This window comes from Physella acuta, unplaced genomic scaffold, assembly GCF_028476545.2.
Source record: "Physella acuta isolate Inbredline_101_S28 unplaced genomic scaffold, ASM2847654v3 ptg001732l, whole genome shotgun sequence".
Lineage (NCBI taxonomy): Eukaryota > Metazoa > Mollusca > Gastropoda > Physidae > Physella > Physella acuta.
The window spans coordinates 45,847-59,019 of record NW_026733243.1 but is presented as its reverse complement, the minus strand read 5'-3'; positions in this window follow the sequence as shown (position 1 = coordinate 59,019).

Here is a 13,173-nt window from a genome sequence, read left to right as displayed (position 1 = left end):
GTTTTCGTTTCTTTTTTACATGGTAGTTTTCACTGAAGCAAATAATTTAAGCGTTATTGGGGAGTCGCAAAATTATAAGATCGCTTTCTTTGACTGGGGAGAATTTTTTTTTTTTGGTGAAACGACAGGGAAAAGAAATTTAGACAAGACTGAGGGCGGGGAGGGGGGGGGGGAATGGGGGAGTTGGGAGGAGTAGTTAAGGATGGGGAGGGGTTACAAAGAATGTGATGCCAGTGCTGGTACCGGGATGGAAGATTTATTCCAGCACGCGTCGATGAAGAGGGGAAAAAACTGTCACCCGTTCAACGGAGCGTTAAATTTGAACTTTAAACTTTGAGTGTGGGATTTCCTGCGAGATATGACACTGTCACTCACTCACACACACACACTGTCACTCACTCACACACACAGTCTCTCTCTCTCACAGTGACAACCACACACATTTACACACACACAGCGATAGCTGCGGTCGTTAGTTCAACGAAACGGTTTGAATGTGTTGATTTATTGATGATTCTTTTTTATGTTTTCTCTCCTTTATGGGTTTTCATTTTTTTCTCTCCGTTGTCCTCTATACACTCTTCTCGCTCTCTCCAGCATTCCCTCTAAGGAGATAAAGCTAGCACTATATATATATATATATATATATATATATATATATATATATATATATATATATATATATATATATATATATATATATATAATATAAATATAATATATAAGATATAAGATAAAGCTAGTATGCAACGTGTATTTTTTGTGGGCGCTGTCATAAAAGTCTTATAATAGGACACATGTATTTTACAAAATGACTGTTCGGAAGTTGAAAACTATGACGCGGCCGCGAAACCGCACAGCTTAGACGGAACATACCCCCCCCCCCCTACCCCGCACCCCAGCTTTATCTTTTCGAAGTTCAGCATGGTCATTACCTTTTCTCTCTTCTCATATGACATCTCACTCTACTAATATATATCTGTGTATATCACGGGGTACAATCTCCCCCAGTACTAAACAAAAGTCTCACAAATTTAATTCTTCAACCACAAGACTGTCACAGCTGTCAGGCTTGTCTTTTCCTAAATATTTTAATTTGCTACTTGTCATCCAAAGTATGTTGTATATACCCGTGTCCAATCACTGATGCATCCAGAAGAGTTGTTATAGTATTCATCTGTAGTGTTTTATTGCGTGGGGGGGGGGGGGGCACTTGAAGCTTTCGTGAGGGATGACTTAAATTCCCGGGAAAGGGTAGGGCGGACACTGGTTAAAGCATACATTTATTAATATTTATTTTTTCTATTTCGCTTAGGGGAGTGTGAACTTGCCTCTATGTGTGGGGGGGGGGGGGGGGGGAGATCAGTACTTAGAAGAAACTCAGTCAATCAGATTTAACTAGATTACACTTATGACAGTCCCAACACTAGCACTAAAATCTGGTATTCCGCACTTCTAGCTAAACCATCCCCAATTTATTAATAAACGTTCACTGTCGTTTAGTGCTCAGCAAAACCACCAGAACTAATCTCAAGGAAACAGCTATTCGTCGATGGGTCCTAAGTCAAATTTCCCAAGATGCTTTAAAGAGACACGTCCATAACAATAAAAATTTACGGCGCATGTTCTCTATAACTTCAAATTACAGTCGGCCTTTTAAACTCCACGGAGTCATAGTTACAGTACGCTCACCTCTTGATACTAAGAGGGTTAACTCAATATTAACCCCCTTTTTCCCAACCCATCATTCTTCTATCCTCCATTTTAACTCCCCCACACCCCCAACAAACGAAATTCCACACTCCATCACCCCCCCCCCCTACACACAAAACACACACCCAATCCACTAAATTCTTGACGTCATATTCTGCCAAGATTTAAAACCTTACCACGAGTAGCAGGGGAGAGAGAAGTAACAAAAAAAAAAACACAACGTGTGTTAGGCTGAGCATGAAACATCCCAATCACGCTGCTCCTGTCAATCAAAATTAAACGACGTCGTCAGATGCAGTTCGAACGTGACGTTAACGACGTCGCGCCTCGGTGACTCTCATTAAGATTAACATTATTCACTCCATCGTCCTCATCTTTCTTTTCCCTCCCCTCCTCCCGCATAAAGGATAACTCTAGTTTTTTTTTTTTTTTTAAATTGACGATTACCTCCCGTCTACTTTCTTCCCCCCCCCCCCAATCCCACTACTCCAGCACCAGTCAACCGTGACATATTTTGTATTTACGAGCATGATGGTTTTTAATTTTTTATCAGAGAAAATGATTAGAGCAGCGTCAAACAGGGGATGATTAATATTATAATCATAATCACAGGGAACTTTTTTTTTGTTCGCAGGAAAAACGATCACGCAGTCCTGAGCTATAAAACATCAGTTCTAAGGACTTCATGACCACTTTTCTCTCGATGCTGCGCACTCACGCGGACGCGCAGTAACCTGCCGCGCAGTCATTTTGTAAAATATCTAAATCTAGATCATTGTGTGAGTCCTTCTGAGCACAGCGCACACTAAATACACGTTGCATAAGAGGTTTTGCTTCTTACGCCGCTTTCTCACTAGCGACTTGCATACTATACACGTCTAGAAAAAAAAAACTCCTCTATAAGCTAATTTTATCAGAACATGTATATGGGCGCCTACTCACTGATTGCGAAGTTTTCAAGACATGTATGGTATACATGTCGCAAGTGTAAACGCGGTATTAAAGGCAACATTGTTCAAACTCCACTCTTCTTAATTCGTCTTTAATGTGGCTTCTACCTCGTATTTGCTGGTAAAGCAGCTACGAGTATATGCATGTTTGGTGTAAATTTGTTTAAAAAGTTTAAAATTCAGGCCTGATTTGTATACATAGCGGGTGAAGTAGAGTTCATCTGTTTCTCATTTTGTGGAAAATGTTACATTATTAATTGTTTTACTTTAGGTATTCGCTATTATGAGTGTATTTGACAAACTCTCACTTACATTAATAGTATGTTTGTGTGTTAGTCCAACCCGCAGTAGTACACAAAATGATGGTTGTCTGTCTAAAGTCCATCCCGCAAAAGTACACAAAGTGGTTGTCTAACCAACCATCTGATATCAACAGTTGTTTATCATACAGAGCTTGCTCGACTAGGATTCGAACCCAGATTGTTCTGGCTTCTCAGACGGGAACTCCCGAATATTCTCTCTCTCTCTCCATCTCTCTTTAACTCCTCCCTGTCCATCTCTCACTGTCTCTCTCCCTCTTTCTCAGAATTACTCACTCTTAATCTCTCTCTCACACACCACCTCTCCTGGAAATAACAAAAAAACAACGCACCAGTTACTGTAGGTCAAACTGTTTTTCACGTGACCACATTTTCTATTGTACTGTTAGACTTGACCACTGTCCAATGCTGACGTAACAGCTCGATTCATTTCTGACAATCAAATTAATTTTTTTTTTTTTTAAACACACTTTTAACACAGACAAAAAATTAAATTCCTGCTAAAATTTCCATTGATTATTACATGACGTCACTTAATTAGAATGGAAAACCTGCGTCAGTTTTATGACAAGACGATCCCATCTTGGCATAGGAGACACCGACACAAAAAAACCTGGCGTGTCGGAAGCGGCTGTCTTGCCGACCTTGACCTTTATGCAGCCTCTGCGCATGCCCAGTTTGATTTATTGATGAACCTCAAGCTTCCGCTGTGGAGCTCTGGGATACAACGGAAACAGAAATCAAAGATGTGGTAAAGTTTATTTTAAGCTTTGGTAATAAATATATGTTTTGACCCGAGGTCTTCGTCTGAAAAAAATAGCTAAAAATAATATGTATAAAATTCAAACATGCACCCACATCAAGAAAGTACATTATCCTTTATACCTGAAAAGTAAATTAGGTTGACTCCGTCGTCTGATTGTGGACTGGTATGTAAGGGTACGTGTGGTCAGTGGTCAGTACTTTGTCTAGCCTGTTTTTACTTTACAAAATAGTTGCAGATTGTCCTTAGAATGGGTGGTATAACGAGGGGATATCTTATTAGGTGGGATGGTAAGATTTGAGGCTACCCTGTTAGGTGGGATGGAAGCACTTACGGCTGACCTGTTATGTGAGATGGTATCACTTGAGGTGGGATAGTAGCACTTGAGGCTACCATGTTAGGTGGGATGGTAGCACTTGAGGCTGCCTTGTAAGGTGGGATGGTAGCACATGAGGCTATCCTGTTCGGTGAGATGGTAGCATTTGGTGCTACTTTGTTAGGTGGGAAAGTAGCACTTGAGGCTACCCTGTTACGTGGGAAAGTAGCACTTCAGGCTACCCTGTTACGTGGGAAAGTAGCACTTGAGGCTACCCTGTTAGGCGGGATGGTAGCACCTGAGGCTACCCTGTTAGGTGGGATGTTAGCACCTGAGGTTACCCTTTAAGGTGGGATGGTAGCACGTGAGGCTAACCTGTTAGATGTGATGGTAGCAATGATGATTGGACTAGCATCCAATCATATGACTTGTGTAGCATTCAGTCAAATGACTGATATAACATTCTGTCATATGACAGGTGTACTATTCAGACAGTGTGACATTTAGTCACATGACTGTCGCGATATTCTATCATATACCTTTGTAACATCCTGTCATTTAACGAAGATATACCAATCAGTTTTATGACTAGTATATATAGTTTCAAATCTTACGACTAATGAAGGTAACATTAGCCGGGATGGTTAGTGTAACATTAGGCCAGATAATAGTTTACCATCAGGTCACGTGATAGTCCCATCATAAGATCAGATTGTTGTTACACAAAGTAATTGACCCCCGACCCCCCTCCCAGCAACAAATCCTTGTTGACCCATCCTGTCATCCCCCCCCCCCCCCCTCTCCCCCAATCCACGGCGTTTCTTCAATAAGCAGATCTGATGAAGAGTTAAGTCCCCTGCGAATCTCCCCTCCCGGTCGAACGTGCGTGGCTTACGAAAACGAGGCTGGGGCTTGACCCAGGCCTGAGGCTGACCCCCCCCCCCCCACCCCCCTCAATCTACACCGCTAAATCGAATCGTGGTCAAACTGGACCTAATCGCTCCAAGACTGTTACCCGACCCCAATATGGCGGGGTGGGGTATTGACCAGAGTGGCTGCGTGGACACTATGGGGTTTTTTTTTAGATTGACCTGTATCACCACACACATTCCCACACGCACTGTACCACACGGTCTACAACCTCACACGACCCGTACCACTCACACACACATTCCCACACATTGCTGTACCACCACACACGATGTACAACCTCACACGAACGGTACAAAACACACACATTCCCACACATTACTGTACCAACACACACGATGTACAACCTCACACGACCCGTACAAAACACACATTCCCACACACGATGTACAACCTCACACGACCCGTACAAAACACACACATTCCCACACATTACTGTAACACCACACACGATGAAAAACCTCACACGACCCGTACAAAACACACACACATTCCCACACATTACTGTACCCACACACACGATCTACGAACTCACAGGGCCCTTACAAAACACACATTCCCACACATTACTGTAACAACACACACGATGTACAACCTCACACGACCCGTACAAAACACACACATTCCCACACATTAGTGAACCACCACACACGATGTACAACCTCACACGACCCGTACAAAACACACATTCCCACACATTACTGTACCACCACACACGACTTCACAAGCTGCGATAGTGGTCTGCCATGAAATCCTCAATTTTCTTAGAGCTGATTGGCAGAAGTGTTAACACGTCTAACTTTAAGTCGAGGCGATTTGGTGCCGCAGGTTCGAATCCCGTGGGGTTAAAAACTGCTCTGTCTCTACTTGGACTATATCCTGCACCATTGTGTACGGTTGGCGTTGAAATATCACATGTAGTGTGTCACCACGATCTACAATCATACACGACATTTAACATAAACGTCCTTCTTCATGTATAAAGTAAACTTCATGCTTGTGCGGTGTTTTTTTTTAACTTAATTAATATAATACTTAGAAAGCAAACATCATGAACAGTTTGTTATTAATTAAACCTGTTTTCTACCGCAGAAAGTTCCGGTGGGCCCCTAGGTTAAAAAAAATCCCAGTGGGCCCACAGAAGGGCCCTCAAAAACGGTATTGTACTATACTTATTAATTCTTCGATGAAAAAAATAATTTGCCTTGTGAATTTCCATCAAGCCGACGATGATTATCATGCGCTCATGGTGACAATATACACAATGAAAATGTTACTATCCCCAGTGGCGTAGCGAGGTCGGGTGTCACCCGGTGCGGCACTTAATGGTGCCAGCCCCCCCCCCCCCCCCAGAGGCGTAGCAACCCTTCCCGGGGACGAACTTTCAAATTTTTCAAACTTTTCAAACTTTCGATTTGCACCCCCCCCCCCCCCCTCAAGTTTTTCTCTATATATTTTGCTATTTTTTGCCTTGGTGTCACCCCCCCCCCACCTAAATTGTGTCACCCGGTGCGGTCCGCACCCCCCGCACCCCCCCCCCCCTCGCTACGCCTCTGACTATCCCGACCCCGGGCTTCTTGGACACAGTCAGTTCACCCCTAACCTTGACCCCTACCTTTTTATCGCAGGTGTGTATCCTTTGTCTTATTTTGCATTTTAAAAAAAAAGGTCATTATGTGATATTGTATGTAGTAACCATAGACTCAATGACAAAAGCTATTTAATCAAACGATGTGTTGTAGAATATTACATTAAAGTAAATGTAAAGTAAAAAAAATTCATTTATACATCCAACTAATTGTAAATTAATGAGTTCTTAGGGGGAATCTTTTTTTTTTAAATTTAAACAAAATTATAAAAAGAACTTAATTAGTTTAATTTACAACGTGTAATTTATTAGGGCCCACGCGTCGCTCACAGTTAAAATGTAATGACAGAAATGGCGGCCGTTTTAAAAAAGACTCGCCTTATTAGGGAATTGTTGTCTGATTTAGTCAGACAAAATAAGTGAGGGTCGGAGTAGGGGGGGTGGGGGTCGTGAAAGTGGGGGGTCAGGGGGGTTAATTGTCACAGCTAGCATGTCGGTGTTGACCCCAATTACACGGACAGCGTGTTACGTGATCGCATGTGACAGACTGACAGAGTTCGAACAACGACGTTTAACTTCTCCCCACGGACCTGTTAACGTGTCCCCCCCCCCCCTCTCACAAACGTTCGTGTTTTTACTCAATCTAAGGGACATAACTAAACTCAAGGGCCGCAACTACCAATTTTTTTTTTGTGTTCTAGAAAATTTTGTTAAGGGAAGAAGAAAAAAAAATGAAACGAATTCGCCCCTTAGGGATTGTCTCAAGCGTTTGGAAACCGAATAGAAGATTTTTAGGATAGTGAACCCTTTCGTTAAGTTGGGGTGACCCCTTGTTCGGGGTCAAAATTAAGAGGAGGGGAGATAAAATAACGTCATATAAGAACAAAAAGATAGAGAAAAAAACAATGCTTTCAATGAACAAATAAATATTGTGTAGATCTGCATGCTTAAGATTTTGAATTTATTTTTTTTTAAAGGTTATTTATTTTATTGCCGTTAAAAGCGTTGTTGTGACCTTTGAACTGGAGTTCATCAAACTTGACTGTAAGACTCTCATCATTACTGGAACACTGATCGCATACACGAGGAACAAATTACATTTGCAAAATGACCACCTGTGTGTAATGGTTTACGGGGTGGGCCGTTAGAGAGATAGGGCTGGTGGGGGGGGGGGAGGGGGGGGGGGGAGAAAAAATCATTTTCGTCTAATGAAAGCTAAACGGTCTAAAAGGCGCACAAAGAAAACAGACCTGCACCGAAAAGTCTGCAGGAGGCCTGTGTCTGGAACACCGGGTCCTTAATCTCGTTTGACGTTAAACATCGGACACCGCCGTTACACGGCTTAACGTTTTCCCCCCCACCCCCCACCACGCCCCAGTCGATTTAAAAGAAAAACCCCACCCCAGGGTAACCGCCCCTGCTGGTGGAGAGTGTATCATCCGGTTCTTTAAAGTAACGTTACCGCGTCACATGAGTGTAGAGATGTGTATGAGGGTGGGGGGGGGGGGGGGGGTCGGGGGTCGGCGGGTGATTTTTTTTTTAATTTTAAATTAGTTTCGCTTTGTAGCGAAACGGGCAATATAGTACTCCCTATAACTCACTCTCCGACCCCCCCCCCCCTTTCATCTGTCTCTCCCACCCCCACCCCCTACTCAGCGAGCACCAGACTCTTTAACAGCAACCCTTTCAAGCGAGAAAGACGGATGCCACCAATAACGATGTCAAAACACTTAAGCTTCACGAGGTTCAGATTTACCTCACGCTGTACGCTACGGTAAGACATTTCGTGGAAGAATTTAGGGAAGATTCGGTGAACTATTTTAACAAAGACAATTAAAGCTGAACTGCACTAAATATCTAACTTTGGCCAAGAGGTTAAAAATCTAACATTGGAGCCTGGACAAGAGCTTAAGTTAAAAACCTAACATTGAAGCCTGGACAAGAGTTTAAATTAAAAACCTAACATTGAAGCCTGGACAAGATTTTAAGTTAAAAACCTAACATTGGAGCCTGGACAAGAGTTTAAGTTAAAAACCTAACATTGAAGCCTGGACAAGAGTTTAAGTTAAAAACCTAACATTGAAGCCTGGACAAGAGTTTAAGTTAAAAACCTAACATTGGAGCCTGGACAAGAGCTTAAGTTAAAAACCTAACATTGAAGCCTGGACAAGAGTTTAAATTAAAAACCTAACATTGAAGCCTGGACAAGATTTAAGTTAAAAACCTAACATTGAAGCCTGGACAAGAGTTTAAGTTAAAAACCTAACATTGAAGCCTGGACAAGAGTTTAAGTTAAAAACCTAACATTGGAGCCTGGACAAGAGCTTAAGTTAAAAACCTAACATTGAAGCCTGGACAAGAGTTTAAATTAAAAACCTAACATTGAAGCCTGGACAAGATTTAAGTTAAAAACCTAACATTGAAGCCTGGACAAGAGTTTAAGTTAAAAACCTAACATTGGACCCTGGACAAAAATTCAAGTTAAAACCCTAGTTTGGAGCACGAAGAGTTCATATTGAAAAACCTATCCTTTATACTCGAACAAGAGGTTCGAGGTAAAAATCTATTTTTGAAAGTTGTATAAAGTAGGTTCAAATTAAAAATCTAACTTTAAAACCTAGCAAAGCGTTTCGAGGTAAAAAGCCTAAATTTGGAGGTTTGACGGACATGATGACCAAACTAATAATAGGAACAAAGAGCTAAGTCTAGGGTTCAACTTAAAGTTCCCTTTTCGAATCTGACGGTCCATGGGTCAAGGGAAGTAGAGTTTTTTCTGTGATATATATGAAGGGATAGTATGGTCAGCACTTTGCCCAGCCGTCTTTACTTTCCCTAACGTGAGCTAGGTACCCGTTAGAGCTGGGTGGACTCAGGGAATTTCTACTGACTTGAACCCGGATTCGAACTCGAGACTTTCAGGTTAGCAGTCTGGGGTTAGTGTTTCGGTTATAATCTAATGTGTAATCAAGTTAAGTCAGGACAACGTTAGGGTTAGCGTTATATTAAAAAGATATGTGTCATCCTGGAATTTTTTTTTAATTCTATAACGGCGTTACCTATAAGGCGAACTAGGCAGTCGCCTATGGCGCCATCCCAAGGGGGATGGGGGCGCAAAAGGTTTAATTGCTATTTTCAAAAGGTACCTAATAATTAATAACTTGTATAAAGGAGTAGCGATCTATTTCGGCACCCAGGACAAACTATCAATTCTGCACCCCCACCCCAAAATTAGGTGTATATAGGCCTTTATTTATTCGCGATGGTGAAAATGCAACCCCCACCTCCCTAATTTGGAAAGGTCGGGGCGCTTTTTACCAGTCTTTTTAATTTGGTGTCACATAATTGATGTAGAAAACGATTAAATAAGTTCGTAATTTAAATTTCTACCATTTTAATAGGGCGTATAAGTCTCGTTTTCTCTGACGTTGAATTAGAAATATGTCCTGGTGTATAGAGTTTTGTAATGACGGGTGTTCAAAGTATTGTACTTGTTCGGTACGTTTTGATGACTCGTTAAGATTTGGGAGTAACGGCGGAAGGCTGTTGCTGATATGGATTCGTAAAGTATCTAAGTGTTAAAGTGTCGCATTTGTTAAAGAGAAATGAGAATGCAGGTGATGAAGTATCGCAGTTCTAGAGTTCGGGATGATTGATTCTTGTGGTATTAGGGTATCGTATTATATTAACTGTTAAAGTGTGGTAGTAGGTCCAGTGCAATGGTTGTTGAAATGGTGTACCGTATGTAGAGCTTGGTGAAGTTAAACGAGTTGGTGTCGTAGTTTTGGAGCATCGAGTCTAGTTATGCTTAGGTATCGAAGTTTGATATGTGTTGTGAGTGTAGTAGAGTATATCGAGTAGTCGAGTTTATCGTAAGTTAGATGATTTCAATTCAGTACGGAACACACAACAAAGAAAGGTAGGCGTTCTCTAGTTGAAAAATCTTTATAGTTTTTTAGGAATCTATATTACCACTCTTAAAGTATTAATATATATTAAAAAGGAAGGAATATATAACTAACCGTAAACTTTGTTTTTTCAAATTAATTTTTGTTTTATATTTAATCAATAATTCCAGCAATGTCTAAAACAGTTACCCGTGTTTGATTTTTTGAAAGACATCCCTTTAATTAGGGGAGCCAAAATTGTATTAAATTGCTTAACGTCACTAATATAATAAATAGTATGTCATGAAAATTAAATAGAAACATGTTATAATAAAGCTACCATTTTTAGACATTCAAACAAAACCTACAGTTAAGTATTCAATAGATAAGATATATATTTTTTGACAAGGTTAAATAGCTAATATAAAAGGTTTGTTGTAATTTGTAATTTAGAGGGTTTAATTGTGTTTTTAAACATGTCTTAGACACACTTGGTTAATTTAGCAATTTTTGTGAAAGTTATTTCCCTTGAATAAAATTGTGTCATTTGGATTTTCAAATGGGAGATAATTCGTTGCTTAACTTTACATTCATATCCAATTCCTGACCTTAGGTTGACCGCTTACATTTAATACAATTTTAAGTTATTATTTGCTACTGTAAAAATTATATAGAGCTTAAGTTCTAAACAAAGTAGTTTTGTGGGGTTTTTTTTAGCATTATCAAGTTGAACAACATCAGTAGCCGTTGTAGATTGCAATACTCAATGTTAGTAGACATACAGTCTTAGTCATAAATTAAACATCAAATTATATCGAGCTTAAGTTCTAAACAAAGTAGTTTTGTGGGGTTTTTTTTAGCATTATCAAGTTGAACAACATCAGTAGCCGTTGTAGATTGCAATACTCAATGTTAGTAGACATACAGTCTTAGTCATAAATTAAACATCAAATTAATTGTCTTTTCATATTTTTCACCCTCTCCTAAAGGATTCATATATAACAATTTTAGGCTCGAATCTATAACATGTATAACCTTTTATTTTTCAAAACAAAACAAAAATCGTTACATAATCACACATTTATGGGTCACAGTTAGGGATTCTTAGGGCTCATTGTTAGATATTTACAGTTAGGGTCACAGTAGGGGTTTTTAAGGGATAGATGTTAGAGCGTTACGGGCTCACAGTTCTTAACTCAGCTACGTTGGACTTGTAATCTAAAACATAACGCCTGAAACTACCTATTTTAAATGTCACGCTGTTGTAATTAATGCTGTAATATTAGAAATTGTAATTGAACTCTAGGGACGGCGATATGTGAGATAACGAGTCGTGTAGAGATGGGGGCGGGGGGGGGGGGTGGGCGGGTATCTTGGCGACACTTCTGTTACCAACGAGAAGGCAAAAATTTGTAACGAATGCGTTTTTTTTAAAACAAATTAATCACTTTGTAAACGATAAGAAAATTACTTTAATAACGGGGGACGCGCTTGGGGGGGGGGGGGGGGGGGGGGCGAGGTGGGATCCGGCAAAGATGGCGCACATGTAATGAGAGGGTGTCGGGGTGTGTTTGACCAGGGTGTAAGGTGAGAGGCGGGAACGTGTGACGTCTGGTGTCGTGTGGCAGACTTCATCTGATTTTGGAGAGAAAAAAATTGTCATCTACGCCCTTACGGCTGGTCAAGTCAGAATCACGCACTTCTTGTATTCTGATACTTCCCGCCAAAATTATTCAATCGAAAAAAAAAAGAATGGGGGGGGGGGGAGTCACCGGCGTCACTCGACCTCTGAACCCAATCAGTGACGTCCGCCCGGTCACGTGTCGTCCGTGCGCGTTCTACCCGGCGTCCCCCCAGCGATGTGCGCACGCATAGTGTCCTGCTGGAGACTTCCGGGTGTCGTTCCCCCCCCCCCCCCCCTGACGGCGTTGTGGGATTGTCAACAACAAAATTTTCAATATGGCGGTTATTCAATCTGGACACGCACGGGACAAAAACCGTTGAACGTCTGCAAGACATAGACCGCGCGGGTCTTTTGTTGTGGGCACATCTCGTAGCCTCCGATACTGCTTGAACTACACCCCTGTCCACCAAATTATCAGATTTTTTGGTGGGGAGGGGGTATGGGTGGAGGGGGGCAATGGTGGGGGGAGGGGGGGTGGAGGGGTGGTCAGAAAAATAATGAGCTGTTTGTCAACGATATTTGATTGGTATTTTTTTTTCTTTTTTGACAACCCTTTGAAACTAAACGACGTAACGGTAAAGTTTACGTTAACCATGGGAGAAGTTCAGCTACAGTTACCCATATTTACTGGTATGGGAGACTACTGATACACAGTATAGCTGGTCTCTTGTACAGCTATTTTCTTAGGCACAGCTAGACAGCCAATGTTATACTTAATACTAGTAATAGTTGGTGACTAGTACATATAATTTCATAGGCACAGCTAGATACTGATACACATTGTACTAGTACGGCTGGTGATTGCTACAGCTGATCACAGCTAGGTAGCCACTGTTACTGAGAAATAGTAGTACAGCTAGTCACTGGTGAAGCTAATCGTGGGTACATTTAGCTAGACAATTAGCTAGACACTGGTAGATTAAAGAACGGCACAGTGACCTGTTCTGTCAGATGTAATAGTACAGACAAATATCTGTATTTTGGACTAATACTACCAAATCATCAACTCATGACACAATCTGGTG